This window comes from Pseudophryne corroboree, unplaced genomic scaffold (assembly GCF_028390025.1).
Source record: "Pseudophryne corroboree isolate aPseCor3 unplaced genomic scaffold, aPseCor3.hap2 scaffold_227, whole genome shotgun sequence".
NCBI lineage: Eukaryota > Metazoa > Chordata > Amphibia > Anura > Myobatrachidae > Pseudophryne > Pseudophryne corroboree.
This window is the reverse complement of record NW_026968921.1, coordinates 657,835-674,293: the sequence shown is the minus strand read 5'-3', so window position 1 is coordinate 674,293 and position 16,459 is coordinate 657,835. Positions and strand designations below refer to the sequence as shown.

The following is a 16,459-nucleotide window of genomic DNA, read 5'->3' as shown; positions in this document are numbered from 1 at the left end:
ATCTAATATACTGGTAAAAAGGGGATAACAGTACAAATGATACACTACAATATAACAAAGACTTCCTAACCAAAATAGCTACACTAGAAATACAATACAATACAATTACTATTTATGGGAAAATGGAAGGGGAAGAGAAGAAGAGAGAGATAGAGAGAAATGGCTCATGATAACATTAAATAAGAGACAACATGGTTGCAGATAAAACTACACATGTGAGAGACAATCGCTGCGCAGTTAGTCAATGCTGAATACAGCATGGGATGGAAGCTAGACTCCATTTTGAGAAACCTCCACTTGATTCCAAAGACCACACCACATGGCTGAAAGGGGGAGGGGAAGACATCCAGCAGCAGCCATTTTAGATTTGCAGGTCCAAACACATGGCACTTTATTCCAAAATGTCCAAGCCTCAAAACAATGCATATGTTCTGATTTTACAATTCCAAACCATCTAAATCACCTTTCACAATGTAATCCAACTTCCTAGAACCATCTCATAATTTCACATCCCAAACAACTTCAGTATCTCAATAACCAGAGCATATTCATCACAAGACCAGATCACAATGTAATTAACACAAACGTAACTGCATGGTGGTATTTATGATTAACAGGATATATATTATAACTAACCAGCACAATCTATTTTAAATCTCCATAGGCAAACAAATACCACAAATACTATGCTACAGATTGTATACTGTTCCAATTCATCACGGACTTCACGGAGTATCCACAAACACCCAACAATCACACAACCAAGTTACAATAACATATTTAAAACCAGAAAGCAATCTGTCTGTTTCCTTATCTAGCCATGTGAAGTTCAATACTTAGCCTTTAGTTTGGAAGATGTCCTGGGGATTCAGCCGCCATGCTGCTTGGTGCCAGGTAGCTGTGTGTGTGTCTGTGAGTGTAGCTACATTACATCTGTTCTCTGAGGCCACACCTGACCACTACCTTCCTGTTTGACCAGTACCTGGGGGAGGGGTCTTTCTTTCTCCTTTGTATATGCTAATCAGGTTCAGCCCTGAAAACTTAGTAAAAGGTTGTCTTGAGCATCCATTGTTCTAACAATATGATCTTAGCTTTTATACATATAATCATATCTATCCGCTGCAATGTCCCACTACAACACAACAGGCCTCAAACTAACCCACACCTCATTCTGCTTGCTTCAATACCAAACATGATGTGTTTATCTGGTTCGGTTCGAATGATACACATCCATGACATTAATTCATTAGCCAATTCTAAATCTCCATGATGTCTGGTGCTGTTCATTATTATAACCATGTACTGTATGAAACAAGTGCCGAATCCATCTCTGTGCCATGTCCGAGCAAATGCGTGTGTTTCCATATATTGCTGTGCTCGCTGCGCATATTTGCAAGTATAGCGACTTATATGTGTGCAGTTTATATGGTCTCTCTATGTAATATTTTTGACTTTGACACTTGGATGACCCCTAGTTCGCATTAAACACCTCCACCTTCCTTTGGTGTGGGGCTCATGTTGGCCATGCCCCATCCCCTGAAGCATTCAAGCTGATTTCTTGCAGCAGCTGGGCACTGTAACAGCTCCAGAGCTGCTCTGTAAGGCAAGTAAAAGGGTGTGGGCCCTGCAGCACTACCTGTAGTTTGCATTGTGCATTGGAAGGCACAAAGTAAGCAGACGGGAGGAGAAGTCAGGATAGTGCACAAGGGTATAGAAGGGAGCGGCTGAAGAAAAGAGAAGTGGAAACAGACAGCAAACTAGGCTGGAGAGAGACCTGAGACAAAGAGATCTGAATTATACGAGAGCCGACCAGGGGAAACACAAATTATGCAGTCAAGTTTCCCACATTTGGGGAAATCGCAGGAGCAGCACACCCAGAGTACAATGGGTGAGCCTTGCCCTGGGAGAAGCACCTTCATGATCATAGTATCTCACCTGGCAGGTAAGTAGGAGTTGGGCTAGAGCTGGGGAGGGTCGCTGCTCGGGTACCCCCCTGTAAAGTGAAGGAGATCCAACTGAGGCAGCACAAGGGAACTCTCGAAAGAAGAACAAGGCTAAAGGAAAATCTGAGACAAAGAAATTTGACTTTTACCAGAGCTGACCAGAGGAAAGCACAAACACAGTCTCCCACTACCACAAATAATGCAGTCAAGTTTCCCACATTTGGGGAAATCACAGGGGTCAGCATACCCAAAATGCAATGAATGAACCTCACCCTGGGAGAAAAATCTTCATGACCATGGTATCTCCTATGCAAAATAAGTATGATTTGGAATAGGGCTGGGGAGGGCCGCTGCTCATGCACATCTCTGTCAAGTAAAGGAGATTCAACTGAGGCAGCACAAGGGAACTCTCATCTTGGGACAACAACTGCAGGGAGAACACATATTTTCAGATGAACATGGGAGGGCAGAAGGCTGCCTAATACTGAAGCACCCCCAAACAACAAACCAAATGCAACAACTAGTGCAAGCATTCCTGGGGGAAGTTCTGCAGAAGACGGATTTGCATACGGTGATGTCATCCAAGCAGTGGGTCAAAGTTGGCTTCAACCCTCATCTGCATATGAAAAGAGAAAAGGGGCGTGCAGGGCATGGCGGCCTTTTGCGGTGCTTGGATGACCCCTAGTTCGCATTAAACACCTCCACCCTCCTTTGGTGTGGGGCTCATGTTGGCCATGCCCCATCCCCTGAAGCATTCAAGCTGATTTCTTGCAGCAGCTGGGCACTGTAACAGCTCCAGAGCTGCTCTGTAAGGCAAGTAAAAGGGTGTGGGCCCTGCAGCACTACCTGTAGTTTGCATTGTGCATTGGAAGGCACAAAGTAAGCAGACGGGAGGAGAAGTCAGGATAGTGCACAAGGGTATAGAAGGGAGTGGCTGAAGAAAAGAGAAGTGGAAACAGACAGCAAACTAGGCTGGAGAGAGACCTGAGACAAAGAGATCTGAATTATACGAGAGCCGACCAGGGGAAACACAAATTATGCAGTCAAGTTTCCCACATTTGGGGAAATCGCAGGAGCAGCACACCCAGAGTACAATGGGTGAGCCTTGCCCTGGGAGAAGCACCTTCATGATCATAGTATCTCACCTGGCAGGTAAGTAGGAGTTGGGCTAGAGCTGGGGAGGGTCGCTGCTCGGGTACCCCCCTGTAAAGTGAAGGAGATCCAACTGAGGCAGCACAAGGGAACTCTCGAAAGAAGAACAAGGCTAAAGGAAAATCTGAGACAAAGAAATCTGACTTTTACCAGAGCTGACCAGAGGAAAGCACAAACACAGTCTCCCACTACCACAAATAATGCAGTCAAGTTTCCCACATTTGGGGAAATCACAGGGGTCAGCATACCCAAAATGCAATGAATGAACCTCACCCTGGGAGAAAAATCTTCATGACCATGGTATCTCCTATGCAAAATAAGTATGATTTGGAATAGGGCTGGGGAGGGCCGCTGCTCATGCACATCTCTGTCAAGTAAAGGAGATTCAACTGAGGCAGCACAAGGGAACTCTCATCTTGGGACAACAACTGCAGGGAGAACACATATTTTCAGATGAACATAGGAGGGCAGAAGGCTGCCTAATACTGAAGCACCTCCAAACAACAAACCAAATGCAACAACTAGTGCAAGCATTCCTGGGGGAAGGCCTGCCGCAGATGGATTTGCATATGGTGATGTCATCCAAGCAGTGGGTCAAAGTTGGCTTCAACCCTCGTCTGCATATGAAAACAGAAAAGGGGCGTGCAGGGCATGGTGGCCTTTTGCGGCGCTTGTCTGACCCCTAGTTTGCATTAAACACCTCCACCCTCCTTCGGTGTGGGGCTCATGTTGGCTATGCCCCAGCCCCTGAAGCATTCAAGCTGATTTCTTGCAGCAGCTGGGCACTGTAACAGCTCCAGAGCTGCTCTGTAAGGCAAGTAAAAGGGTGTGGGCCCTGCAGCACTACCTGTAGTTTGCATTGTGCATTGGAAGGCACAAAGTAAGCAGACGGGAGGAGAAGTCAGGATAGTGCACAAGGGTATAGAAGGGAGCGGCTGAAGAAAAGAGAAGTGGAAACAGACAGCAAACTAGGCTGGAGAGAGACCTGAGACAAAGAGATCTGAATTATACGAGAGCCGACCAGGGGAAACACAAATTATGCAGTCAAGTTTCCCACATTTGGGGAAATCGCAGGAGCAGCACACCCAGAGTACAATGGGTGAGCCTTGCCCTGGGAGAAGCACCTTCATGATCATAGTATCTCACCTGGCAGGTAAGTAGGAGTTGGGCTAGAGCTGGGGAGGGTCGCTGCTCGGGTACCCCCCTGTAAAGTGAAGGAGATCCAACTGAGGCAGCACAAGGGAACTCTCGAAAGAAGAACAAGGCTAAAGGAAAATCTGAGACAAAGAAATCTGACTTTTACCAGAGCTGACCAGAGGAAAGCACAAACACAGTCTCCCACTACCACAAATAATGCAGTCAAGTTTCCCACATTTGGGGAAATCACAGGGGTCAGCATACCCAAAATGCAATGAATGAACCTCACCCTGGGAGAAAAATCTTCATGACCATGGTATCTCCTATGCAAAATAAGTATGATTTGGAATAGGGCTGGGGAGGGCCGCTGCTCATGCACATCTCTGTCAAGTAAAGGAGATTCAACTGAGGCAGCACAAGGGAACTCTCATCTTGGGACAACAACTGCAGGGAGAACACATATTTTCAGATGAACATGGGAGGGCAAAAGGCTGCCTAATACTGAAGCACCCCCAAACAACAAACCAAATGCAACAACTAGTGCAAGCATTCCTGGGGGAAGTTCTGCAGAAGACGGATTTGCATACGGTGATGTCATCCAAGCAGTGGGTCAAAGTTGGCTTCAACCCTCATCTGCATATGAAAAGAGAAAAGGGGCGTGCAGGGCATGGCGGCCTTTTGCGGTGCTTGGATGACCCCTAGTTCGCATTAAACACCTCCACCCTCCTTTGGTGTGGGGCTCATGTTGGCCATGCCCCATCCCCTGAAGCATTCAAGCTGATTTCTTGCAGCAGCTGGGCACTGTAACAGCTCCAGAGCTGCTCTGTAAGGCAAGTAAAAGGGTGTGGGCCCTGCAGCACTACCTGTAGTTTGCATTGTGCATTGGAAGGCACAAAGTAAGCAGACGGGAGGAGAAGTCAGGATAGTGCACAAGGGTATAGAAGGGAGCGGCTGAAGAAAAGAGAAGTGGAAACAGACAGCAAACTAGGCTGGAGAGAGACCTGAGACAAAGAGATCTGAATTATACGAGAGCCGACCAGGGGAAACACAAATTATGCAGTCAAGTTTCCCACATTTGGGGAAATCGCAGGGGCAGCACACCCAGAGTGCAATGGGTGAGCCTTGCCCTGGGAGAAGCACCTTCATGATCATAGTATCTCACCTGGCAGGTAAGTAGGAGTTGGGCTAGAGCTGGGGAAAGTCGCTGTTCGGGCACCCCCCTGTCAAGTGAAAGAGATCAAACTGAGGCAGCACAAGGGAACTCTCGAAAGAAGAACAAGGCTAGAGGAAGATCTGAGACAAAGAAATCTGACTTTTTCCAGAGCTGACCAGAGGAAAGCACAAACACAGTCCCCACTACCACAAATAATGCAGTCGAGTTTCCCACATTTGGGGAAATCACAGGGGTCAGCATACCCAAAATGCAATGAATGAACCTCACCCTGGGAGAACAATCTTCATGACCATGGTATCTCCTATGCAAAATAAGTATGATTTGGGATAGGGCTGGGGAGGGCCGCTGCTCATGCACATCTCTGTCAAGTAAAGGAGATTCAACTGAGGCAGCACAAGGAAACTCTCATCTGGGGACAACAACTGCAGGGAGAACACATATTTTCAGATGAACATGGGAGGGCAGAAGGCTGCCTAATACTGAAGCACCCCCAAACAACAAACCAAATGCAACAACTAGTACAAGCATTCCTGGGGGAAGTTCTGCAGAAGACGGAATTGCATACGGTGATGTCATCCAAGCAGTGGGCCAAAGTTGGCTGGAACCCTCATCTGCATATGAAAAGAGAAAAGGGGTATGCAGGGCATGGCGGCCTTTTGCGGCGCTTGGATGACCCTTAGTTCGCATTAAACACCTCCACCCTCCTTCGGTGTGGGGCTCATGTTGGCCATGCCCCATCCCCTGAAGCATTCAAGCTGATTTCTTGCAGCAGCTTGGCACTGTAACAGCTCCAGAGCTGTTCAGTAAGGCAAGTAAAAGGGTGTGGGCCCTGCAGCACTACCTGTAGTTTGCATTGCGCATTGGAAGGCACAAAGTAAGCAGACAGGAGGAGAAGTCAGGATAGTGCACAAGGGTATAAAAGGGAGCGGCTCAAGAAAAGAGAAGTTGAAACAGACAGCAAACTAGGCTGGAGAGAGACCTGAGACAAAGAGATCTGAATTATACGAGACCTGACCAGGGGAAACACAAATTATGCAGTCAAGTTTCCCACATTTGGGGAAATCGCAGGGGCAGCACACCCAGAGTGCAATGGGTGAGCCTTGCCCTGGGAGAAGCACCTTCATGATCATAGTATCTCACCTGGCAGGTAAGTAGGAGTTGGGCTAGAGCTGGGGAGGGTCGCTGCTCGGGCACCCCCCTGTCAAGTGAAGGAGATCCAACTGAGGCAGCACAAGGAAACTCTCGAAAGAAGAACAAGGCTAGAGGAAGATCTGAAACAAAGAAATTTGACTTTTACCAGAGCTGACCAGAGGAAAACACAAACACAGTCCCCCACTACCAACAAATAAAGCAGTCGCGTTTCCCACATTTGGGGAAATCACAGGGGTCAGCATACCCAGAATGCAATGAATGAACCTTACCCTGGGAGAGTAATCTTCATGACCATGGTATCTCCTATGCAAAATAAGTATGATTTGGGATAGGGCTGGGGAGGGCCGCTGCTCATGCACATCTCTGTCAAGTAAAGGAGATTCAACTGAGGCAGCACAAGGGAACTCTCATCTGGGGACAACAACTGCAGGGAGAACACATATTTTCAGATGAACATGGGAGGGCAGAAGGCTGCCTAATACTGAAGCACCCCCAAACAACAAACCAAATGCAACAACTAGTGCAAGCATTCCTGGGGGAAGTTCTGCAGAAGACGGATTTGCATACGGTGATGTCATCCAAGCAGTGGGTCAAAGTTGGCTTCAACCCTCATCTGCATATGAAAAGAGAAAAGGGGCGTGCAGGGCATGGCGGCCTTTTGCGGTGCTTGGATGACCCCTAGTTCGCATTAAACACCCCCACCCTCCTTTGGTGTGGGGCTCATGTTGGCCATGCCCCATCCCCTGAAGCATTCAAGCTGATTTATTGCAGCAGCTGGGCACTGTAACAGCTCCAGAGCTGCTCTGAACGGCAAGTAAAAGGGTGTGGGCCCTGCAGCACTACCTGTAGTTTGCATTGTGCATTGGAAGGCACAAAGTAAGCAGACGGGAGAAGTCAGGATAGTGCGCAAGGGCATAGAAGGGAGCGGCTCAAGAAAAGAGAAGTTGAAACAGACAGCAAACTAGGCTGGAGAGAGACCTGAGACAAAGAGATCTGAATTATACGAGAGCCGACCAGGGGAAACACAAATTATGCAGTCAAGTTTCCCACATTTGGGGAAATCGCAGGAGCAGCACACCCAGAGTGCAATGGGTGAGCCTTGCCCTGGGAGAAGCACCTTCCTGATTATAGTATCTCACCTGGCAGGTAAGTAGGAGTTGGGCTAGAGCTTGGGAGGGTCGCTGCTCGGGCACCCCCCTGTCAAGTGAAGGAGATCCAACTGAGGCAGCACAAGGAAACTCTCGAAAGAAGAACAAGGCTAGAGGAAGATCTGAGACAAAGAAATCTGACTTTTACCAGAGCTGACCAGAGGAAAGCACAAACACAGTCCCCCACTACCACAAATAATGCAGTCGAGTTTCCCAAATTTGGGAAAATCACAGGGGTCAGCATACCCAGAATGCAATGAATGAACCTCACCCTGGGAGAACAATCTTCATGACCATGGTATCTCCTATGCAAAATAAGTATGATTTGGGATAGGGCTGGGGAGGGCCGCTGCTCAGGCACATCTCTGTCAAGTAAAGGAGATTCAACTGAGGTAGCACAAGGGAACTCTCATCTGGGGACAACAACTGCAGGGAGAACACATATTTTCAGATGAACATGGGAGGGCAGAAGGCTGCCTAATACTGAAGCACCCCCAAACAACAAACCAAATGCAACAACTAGTGCAAGCATTCCTGGGGAAAGGCCTGCAGCAGATGGATTTGCATACGGTGATGTCATCCAAGCAGTGGGTCAAAGTTGGCTTCAACCCTCGTCTGCATATGAAAAGAGAAAAGGGGCGTGCAGGGCATGGCGGCCTTTTGCGGCGCTTGGATGACCCCTAGTTCGCATTAAACACCTCCACCCTCCCTCGGTGTGGGGCTCATGTTGGCTATGCCCCAGCCCCTGAAGCATTCAAGCTGATTTCTTGCAGCAGCTGGGCACTGTAACAGCTCCAGAGCTGCTCTGTACGGCAAGTAAAAGGGTGTGGGCCCTGCAGCACTACCTGTAGTTTGCATTGTGCATTGGAAGGCACAAAGTAAGCAGACAGGAGGAGAAGTCAGGATAGTGCACAAGGGTATAAAAGGGAGGGGCTCATGAAAAAAGAAGTGGAAACAGACAGCAAACTAGGCTGGAGAGAGACCTGAGACAAAGAGATCTGAATTATACGAGAGCCGACCAGGGGAAACACAAATTATGCAGTCAAGCTTCCCACATTTGGGGAAATCAGAGTGCAATGGGTGAGCCTTGCCCTGGGAGAAGCACCTTCATGATCATAGTATCTCACCTGGCAGGTAAGTAGGAGTTGGGCTAGAGCTGGGGAGGGTCGCTGCTCGGGCACCCCCCTGTCAAGTGAAAAAGATCCAACTGAGGCAGCACAAGGGAACTCTCGAAAGAAGAACAAGGCTAGAGGAAGATCTGAGACAAATAAATCTGACTTTTACCAGAGCTGACCAGAGGAAAGCACAAACACAGTCCCCCACTACCACAAATAATGCAGTCGAGTTTCCCACATTTGGGGAAATCACAGGGGTCAGCATACCCAGAATACAATGAATGAACCTCACCCTGGGAGAACAATCTTCATGACCATGGTATCTCCTATGCAAAATAAGTATGATTTGGGATAGGGCTGGGGAGGGCCGCTGCTCAGGCACATCTCTGTCAAGTAAAGGAGATTCAACTGAGGCAGCACAAGGGAACTCTCATCTGGGGACAACAACTGCAGGGAGAACACATATTTTCAGATGAACATGGGAGGGCAGAAGGCTGCCTAATACTGAAGCACCCCCAAACAACAAACCAAATGCAACAACTAGTGCAAGCATTCCTGGGGGAAGGCCTGCAGCAGATGGATTTGCATACGGTGATGTCATCCAAGCAGTGGGTCAAAGTTGGCTTCAACCCTCGTCTGCATATGAAAAGAGAAAAGGGGCGTGCAGGGCATGGCGGCCTTTTGCGGCACTTGGATGACCCCTAGTTCACATTAAACACCTCCACCCTCCTTCGGTGTGGGGCTCATGTTGGCTATGCCCCAGCCCCTGAAGCATTCAAGCTGATTTCTTGCAGCAGCTGGGCACTGTAACAGCTCCAGAGCTGCTCTGTACGGCAAGTAAAAGGGTGTGGGCCCTGCAGCACTACCTGTAGTTTGCATTGTGCATTGGAAGGCACAAAGTAAGCAGACAGGAGGAGAAGTCAGGATAGTGCACAAGGGTATAAAAGGGAGGGGCTCATGAAAAAAGAAGTGGAAACAGACAGCAAACTAGGCTGGAGAGAGACCTGAGACAAAGAGATCTGAATTATACGAGAGCTGACCAGGGGAAACACAAATTATGCAGTCAAGCTTCCCACATTTGGGAAAATCGCAGGGGCACCACACCCAGAGTGCAATGGGTGAGCCTTGCCCTGGGAGAAGCACCTTCATGATCAAAGTATCTCACCTGGCAGGTAAGTAGGAGTTGGGCTAGAGCTGGGGAGGGTCGCTGCTCTGGCACCCCCCTGTCAAGTGAAAGAGATCCAACTGAGGCAGCACAAGGGAACTCTCGAAAGAAGAACAAGGCTAGAGGAAGATCTGAGACAAATAAATCTGACTTTTACCAGAGCTGTCCAGAGGAAAGCACAAACACAGTCCCCCACTACCACAAATAATGCAGTCGTGTTTCCCACATTTGGGGAAATCACAGGGGTCAGCATACCCAGAATGCAATGAATGAACCTCACCCTGGGAGAACAATCTTCATGACCATGGTATCGCCTATGCAAAATAAGTATGATTTGGGATAGGGCTGGGGAGGGCCGCTGCTCAGGCACGTCTCTGTCAAGTAAAGGAGATTCAACTGAGGCAGCACAAGGGAACTCTCATCTGGGGACAACAACTGCAGGGAGAACACATATTTCCAGATAAACATGGGAGGGCAGAAGGCTGCCTAATACTGAAGCACCCCCAAACAACAAACCAAATGCAACAACTAGTACAAGCATTCCTGGGGGAAGGCCAGCAGCAGATGGATTTGCATATGGTGATGTCATCCAAGCAGTGGGTCAAAGTTGGCTTCAACCCTCGTCTGCATATGAAAAGAGAAAAGGGGCGTGCAGGGCATGGCGGCCTTTTGCGGCGCTTGGATGACCCCTAGTTCGCATTAAACACCTCCACCCTCCTTCGGTGTGGGGCTCATGTTGGCTATGCCCCAGCCCCTGAAGCATTCAAGCTGATTTCTTGCAGCAGCTGGGCACTGTAACAGCTCCAGAGCTGCTCTGAACGGCAAGCAAAAGGGTGTGGGCCCTGCAGCACTACCTGTAGTTTGCATTGTGCATTGGAAGGCACAAAGTAAGCAGACGGGAGAAGTCAGGATAGTGCGCAAGGGCATAGAAGGGAGCGGCTCAAGAAAAGAGAAGTTGAAACAGACAGCAAACTAGGCTGGAGAGAGACCTGAGACAAAGAGATCTGAATTATATGAGAGCCGACCAGGGGAAACACAAATTATGCAGTCAAGTTTCCCACATTTGGGGAAATCGCAGGAGCAGCACACCCAGAGTGCAATGGGTGAGCCTTGCCCTGGGAGAAGCACCTACATGATCATAGTATCTCACCTGCCAGGTAAGTAGAATTTGGGCTAGAGCTGGGGAGGGTCGCTGCTCGGGTACCCCCCTGTCAAGTGAAGGAGATCCAACTGAGGCAGCACAAGGGAACTCTCGAAAGAAGAACAAGGCTAGAGGAAGATCTGAGACAAATAAATCTGACTTTTACCAGAGCTGACCAGAGGAAAGCACAAACACAGTCCCCCACTACCACAAATAATGCAGTCGAGTTTCCCACATTTGGGGAAATCACAGGGGTCAGCATACCCAGAATGCAATGAATGAACCTCACCCTGGGAGAACAATCTTCATGACCATGGTATCTCCTATGCAAAATAAGTATGATTTGGGATAGGGCTGGGGAGGGCCGCTGCTCAGGCACATCTCTGTCAAGTAAAGGAGATTCAACTGAGGCAGCACAAGGGAACTCTCATCTGGGGACAACAACTGCAGGGAGAACACAAATTTTCAGATGAACATGGGAGGGCAGAAGGCTGCCTAATAATGAAGCACCCCCAGACAACAAACCAAATGCAACAACTAGTGCAAGCATTCCTGGGGGAAGGCCTGCAGCAGATGGATTTGCATACGGTGATGTCATCCAAGCAGTGGGTCAAAGTTGGCTTCAACCCTCGTCTGCATATGAAAAGAGAAAAGGGGCGTGCAGGGCATGGCGGCCTTTTGCGGCGCTTGGATGACCCCTAGTTCGCATTAAACACCTCCACCCTCCTTCGGTGTGGGGCTCATGTTGGCTATGCCCCAGCCCCTGAAGCATTCAAGCTGATTTCTTGCAGCAGCTGGGCACTGTAACAGCTCCAGAGCTGCTCTGTACGGCAAGTAAAAGGGTGTGGGCCCTGCAGCACTACCTGTAGTTTGCATTGTGCATTGGAAGGCACAAAGTAAGCAGGCAAGGTCCAGAGAACAGTTAGAGGTCGGAGTAGCACTATCTCAAGTAGTACTACGACAGCACGGATGGATTCTAAATATTCCAAAATCGCAGCTGATTCCGACGACACGTCTGCTGTTCCTAGGGATGATTCTGGACACAGTACAGAAAAAGGTGTTTCTCCCGGAGGAGAAAGCCAAGGAGTTATCCGACATAGTCAGGAACCTCCTAAGACCAGGCCAAGTGTCAGTACATCAATGCACAATGGTCCTGGGAAAGATGGTGGCTTCTTACGAAGCGATTCCATTCGGCAGATTCCACGCAAGAACTTTTCAGTGGGATCTGCTGGACAAATGGTCCGGATCGCATCTTCAAATGCATCAGCGGATAACCCTGTCTCCAAGGACAAGGGTGTCTCTCCTGTGGTGGTTACAGAGTGCTCATCTCCTAGAGGGCCGCAGATTCGGCATTCAGGATTGGGTCCTGGTGACCACGGATGCCAGCCTGAGAGGCTGGGGAGCAGTCACACAGGGAAGAAATTTCCAGGGCTTGTGGTCAAGCATGGAAACGTCACTTCACATAAATATCCTGGAACTAAGGGCCATTTACAATGCCCTAAGTCAGGCAAGACCTCTGCTTCAGGGTCAGCCGGTGTTGATCCAGTCGGACAACATCACGGCAGTCGCCCACGTAAACAGACAGGGCGGCACAAGAAGCAGGAGGGCAATGATGGAAGTGGCAAGGATTCTTCGCTGGGCGGAGAATCATGTGATAGCACTGTCAGCAGTGTTCATTCCGGGAGTGGACAACTGGGAAGCAGACTTCCTCAGCAGACACGATCTTCACCCGGGGGAGTGGGGACTTCACCCAGAAGTCTTCCACATGATTGTGAACCGTTGGGAAAAACCAAAGGGTGGACATGATGGCGTCCCGCCTCAACAAAAAACTGGACAGATATTGCGCCAGGTCAAGGGACCCTCAGGCAATAGCTGTGGACTCTCTGGTAACACCGTGGGTGTACCAGTCAGTGTATGTGTTCCCTCCTCTTCCTCTCATACCAAAAGTACTGAGAATCATAAGAAGGAGAGGAGTAAAGACTATACTCGTGGCTCCGGATTGGCCAAGAAGGACTTGGTACCCGGAAATTCAAGAGATGCTCACGGAAGACCCGTGGCCTCTACCTCTAAGAAAGGACCTGCTCCAGCAGGGACCATGTCTGTTCCAAGACTTACCGCGGCTGCGTTTGACGGCATGGCGGTTGAACGCCGGATCCTGAAGGAAAAAGGCATTCCGGATGAAGTCATCCCTACCCTGATCAAAGCCAGGAAGGATGTAACCATACAACATTATCACCGTATTTGGCGTAAATATGTTGCGTGGTGCGAGGCCAGGAAGGCCCCTACAGAGGAATTTCAACTGGGTCGTTTCCCGCATTTCCTGCAAACAGGACTGTCTATGGGCTTCAAATTAGGGTCCATTAAGGTTCAAATTTCGGCCCTGTCAATATTCTTCCAAAAAGAACTGGCTTCTGTTCCTGAAGTTCAGACGTTTGTCAAGGGAGTACTGCATATACAGCCTCCTTTTGTGCCTCCAGTGGCACCTTGGGATCTCAATGTAGTTTTGGGATTCCTAAAATCACATTGGTTTGAACCACTCACCACTGTGGACTTAAAATATCTCACATGGAAAGTGGTAATGCTGTTAGCCCTGGCAGGCTAGCCAGGCGTGTCTCAGAATTGACCAAAACAAAAAACTGCAACAAACGAGTGCCTAATCATCAAAATAAAAAGTGAAAACCAATACGTGTTTCATAGAATTAAATAATCACAATTTTATGTTCCTGATAGTCTGCGCTTGCCGGAATACTATGTGTAGTATTGTGGTGATAGCATAGAAAAAGAACAAACGGCTGCGCTGAATATCAGGAACGAAACATGATGTACAGAGAGCCAACGTAAAAAATAACAATGTTTATTAATAAAACATATAAAAAGATTTATTGTCAAATAACCGGTGAAAAATATATACAAATATATATAAGAACAGTCACTAGACGTGAACTAGTGGTATATTGTAATGACTCAGCTTATTGGGGTGAAAAGTTCCGTGATTCACTTGTTAGATAGTTGATAAATACCAGGTGTGTTGGTAGGATCCTAATGAATAAAAAAGTCCCTCAGTTGAAATTGATATTCAATACCTTTCCAAAATGGGCTGGTAAGAGCCGAGCGTCCTCGGCTTCAATGTCCTGCAATGCCCATATACGCTGTGCAGCGGAAAGGAATGGATCGTCTCTCTCACAACCCGGTCGTGGCGGCGTGTGCGCTGAAGCCGCTGATGTCGGATGCTGTAGAAGGAGGGTGCAGCGGGGACCAAGGAACACCTGGAAGATTTCACCTGAGCTGAGTGTGGATAGGGGCGGGTCCTGACGCGTTTCGTCACGTTCACGTGACTTTCTCAAAGGTAGAATGTTCTTATATATATTTATATATATTTTTCACCGGTTATTTGACAATTAATCTTTTTATATGTTTTATTAATAAACATTGTTATTTTTTACGTTGGCTCTCTGTACATCGTGTCTCAGAATTGGCGGCTTTATCCTATAAAAGCCCTTACCTAATTTTTCATATGTGGTGCCTGCGGCTACTAGGGACTTGGAGGATTCCAAGTTGCTGGACGTAGTCAGGGCCCTGAAAATATATGTTTCCAGGACGGCTGGAGTCAGAAAATCTGATTCGCTGTTTATCCTGTATGCACCCAGCAAGCTGGGTGCTCCTGCTTCTAAGCAGACGATTGCTCGTTGGATTTGTAGTACAATTCAGCTTGCACATTCTGTGGCAGGCCTGCCACAGCCAAAATCTGTAAAAGCCCATTCCACACGGAAAGTGGGCTCATCTTGGGCGGCTGCCCGAGGGGTCTCGGCTTTACAACTTTGCCGAGCAGCTACTTGGTCAGGGGAAAACATGTTTGCTAAATTCTACAAATTTGATACCCTGGCTGAGGAGGACCTGGAGTTCTCTCATTCGGTGCTGCAGAGTCATCCGCACTCTCCCACCCGGTTGGGAGCTTTGGTATAATCCCCATGGTCCTTTCGGAGTCCCCAGCATCCACTAGGACGTTAGAGAAAATAAGAATTTACTTACCGATAATTCTATTTCTCATAGTCTGTAGTGGATGCTGGGCGCCCATCCCAAGTGCGGATTGTCTGCATTACTTGTACATAGTTATTGTTACAAAAATCAGGTTATTGTTGTTGTGAGCCATCTTTTCAGAGGCTCCTTCTGTTATCATGCTGTTAACTGGGTTCAGATCACAAGTTGTACGGTGTGATTGGTGTGGCTGGTATGAGTCTTACCCGGGATTCAAAATCCTTCCTTATTGTGTACGCTCGTCCGGGCACAGTATCCTAACTGAGGCTTGGAGGAGGGTCATAGGGGGAGGAGCCAGTGCACACCAGCTAGTCCTAAAGCTTTTACTTTGTGCCCAGTCTCCTGCGGAGCCGCTATTCCCCATGGTCCTTTCGGAGTCCCCAGCATCCACTACGGACTATGAGAAATAGAATTATCGGTAAGTAAATTCTTATTTTCTGGACTGTGTCCAGGATCATCCTTAGGAATAGAAGACGTGTCGTCGGAATCAGCTGCGATTTTGGAATATTAAGAATCCAACCGTGCTGCCGCAACACTACCTGAGATAGTGCTACCCCGACTACCAACTGTTCCCTGGATCTTGCCCTTATCCGGAGATCGTCCAAGTAAGGGATAATTAAAACTCCCTTCCTTCGAAGGAGTATCATCATTTCGGCCATTACTTTGGTAAAGACCCGGGGTGCCGTGGACAAACCAAACGGCAGCGTCTGAAACTGATAGTGACAGTTCTGTACCACAAACCTGAGGTACCCTTGGTGAGAAGGGTAATTTGGGACATGGAGATAAGCATCCTTGATGTCCAGAGACACCATATAATCCCCTTCTTCCCGGTTTGCCATCACCGCTCTGAGTGACTCCATCTTGAATTTGAACCTTTGTATGTAAGTGTTCAAGGATTTCAGATTTAAATTAGGTCTCACCGAGCCGTCCGGCTTCGGTACCACAAACAGCGTGGAATAATACCCCTTTCCCTGTTGTAGGAGGGGTACCTTGATTATCACCTGCTGGGAATACAGCTTGTGAATGGCTTCCCATACCGCCTCCCTGTCGGAGGGAGACGTCGGTAAAGCAGACTTTAGGAAAACGGCGAAGGGGAGACGTCTCAAATTCCAATTTGTACCCCTGAGATACCACCTGAAGGATCCAGGGGTCCACCTGTGAGTGAGCCCACTGCACGCTGAAATTTATGAGACGGGCCCCCACCGTTTCTGTTCCTGGGAACTGGCTGTTTGCTGCAGCCTTTTTCCTCTCCCTCTGCCACGGGGCAGAAATGAGGAGCCTTTTGCCCGCTTGCCCT

The 16,459-nt window shown here is 48.4% G+C and overlaps 16 non-coding genes and 1 pseudogene across 16 annotated transcripts; all 17 read right to left on the bottom strand.

The window, feature by feature from the left end:
• Positions 1–1,787: 1,787 nt before the first annotated feature.
• On the bottom strand, positions 1,788–1,950 carry LOC135009604 (U1 spliceosomal RNA). Its single transcript, XR_010209138.1, has one exon. It is a non-coding gene; the product is annotated as a U1 spliceosomal RNA (small nuclear RNA).
• Positions 1,951–2,102: 152 nt separating this feature from the next.
• Positions 2,103–2,266, bottom strand: LOC135009497 (U1 spliceosomal RNA). The gene has a single exon (XR_010209038.1). It is a non-coding gene; the product is annotated as a U1 spliceosomal RNA (small nuclear RNA).
• Positions 2,267–2,940: 674 nt separating this feature from the next.
• Positions 2,941–3,103, bottom strand: LOC135009603 (U1 spliceosomal RNA). The gene has a single exon (XR_010209137.1). It is a non-coding gene; the product is annotated as a U1 spliceosomal RNA (small nuclear RNA).
• Positions 3,104–3,255: 152 nt separating this feature from the next.
• On the bottom strand, positions 3,256–3,419 carry LOC135009496 (U1 spliceosomal RNA). Its single transcript, XR_010209037.1, has one exon. It is a non-coding gene; the product is annotated as a U1 spliceosomal RNA (small nuclear RNA).
• A 674-nt stretch (positions 3,420–4,093) lies between these two features.
• On the bottom strand, positions 4,094–4,256 carry LOC135009602 (U1 spliceosomal RNA). The gene has a single exon (XR_010209136.1). It is a non-coding gene; the product is annotated as a U1 spliceosomal RNA (small nuclear RNA).
• A 152-nt stretch (positions 4,257–4,408) lies between these two features.
• Positions 4,409–4,572, bottom strand: LOC135009495 (U1 spliceosomal RNA). Its single transcript, XR_010209036.1, has one exon. It is a non-coding gene; the product is annotated as a U1 spliceosomal RNA (small nuclear RNA).
• A 674-nt stretch (positions 4,573–5,246) lies between these two features.
• On the bottom strand, positions 5,247–5,409 carry LOC135009567 (U1 spliceosomal RNA). The gene has a single exon (XR_010209106.1). It is a non-coding gene; the product is annotated as a U1 spliceosomal RNA (small nuclear RNA).
• Positions 5,410–5,562: 153 nt separating this feature from the next.
• LOC135009840 (U1 spliceosomal RNA) lies at positions 5,563–5,724 on the bottom strand. The gene has a single exon (XR_010209337.1). It is a non-coding gene; the product is annotated as a U1 spliceosomal RNA (small nuclear RNA).
• Positions 5,725–6,398: 674 nt separating this feature from the next.
• LOC135009573 (U1 spliceosomal RNA) lies at positions 6,399–6,561 on the bottom strand. The gene has a single exon (XR_010209112.1). It is a non-coding gene; the product is annotated as a U1 spliceosomal RNA (small nuclear RNA).
• A 152-nt stretch (positions 6,562–6,713) lies between these two features.
• Positions 6,714–6,878, bottom strand: LOC135009625 (U1 spliceosomal RNA). The gene has a single exon (XR_010209158.1). It is a non-coding gene; the product is annotated as a U1 spliceosomal RNA (small nuclear RNA).
• A 671-nt stretch (positions 6,879–7,549) lies between these two features.
• On the bottom strand, positions 7,550–7,712 carry LOC135009624 (U1 spliceosomal RNA). The gene has a single exon (XR_010209157.1). It is a non-coding gene; the product is annotated as a U1 spliceosomal RNA (small nuclear RNA).
• A 152-nt stretch (positions 7,713–7,864) lies between these two features.
• Positions 7,865–8,028, bottom strand: LOC135009836 (U1 spliceosomal RNA). Its single transcript, XR_010209333.1, has one exon. It is a non-coding gene; the product is annotated as a U1 spliceosomal RNA (small nuclear RNA).
• Positions 8,029–9,000: 972 nt separating this feature from the next.
• Positions 9,001–9,164, bottom strand: LOC135009837 (U1 spliceosomal RNA). Its single transcript, XR_010209334.1, has one exon. It is a non-coding gene; the product is annotated as a U1 spliceosomal RNA (small nuclear RNA).
• Positions 9,165–9,838: 674 nt separating this feature from the next.
• LOC135009683 (U1 spliceosomal RNA) lies at positions 9,839–10,001 on the bottom strand. Its single transcript, XR_010209202.1, has one exon. It is a non-coding gene; the product is annotated as a U1 spliceosomal RNA (small nuclear RNA).
• A 152-nt stretch (positions 10,002–10,153) lies between these two features.
• LOC135009485 (U1 spliceosomal RNA) lies at positions 10,154–10,317 on the bottom strand. The gene has a single exon (XR_010209026.1). It is a non-coding gene; the product is annotated as a U1 spliceosomal RNA (small nuclear RNA).
• A 692-nt stretch (positions 10,318–11,009) lies between these two features.
• LOC135009548 (U1 spliceosomal RNA) lies at positions 11,010–11,151 on the bottom strand (annotated as a pseudogene).
• Positions 11,152–11,303: 152 nt separating this feature from the next.
• On the bottom strand, positions 11,304–11,467 carry LOC135009605 (U1 spliceosomal RNA). Its single transcript, XR_010209139.1, has one exon. It is a non-coding gene; the product is annotated as a U1 spliceosomal RNA (small nuclear RNA).
• Positions 11,468–16,459: the final 4,992 nt, after the last annotated feature.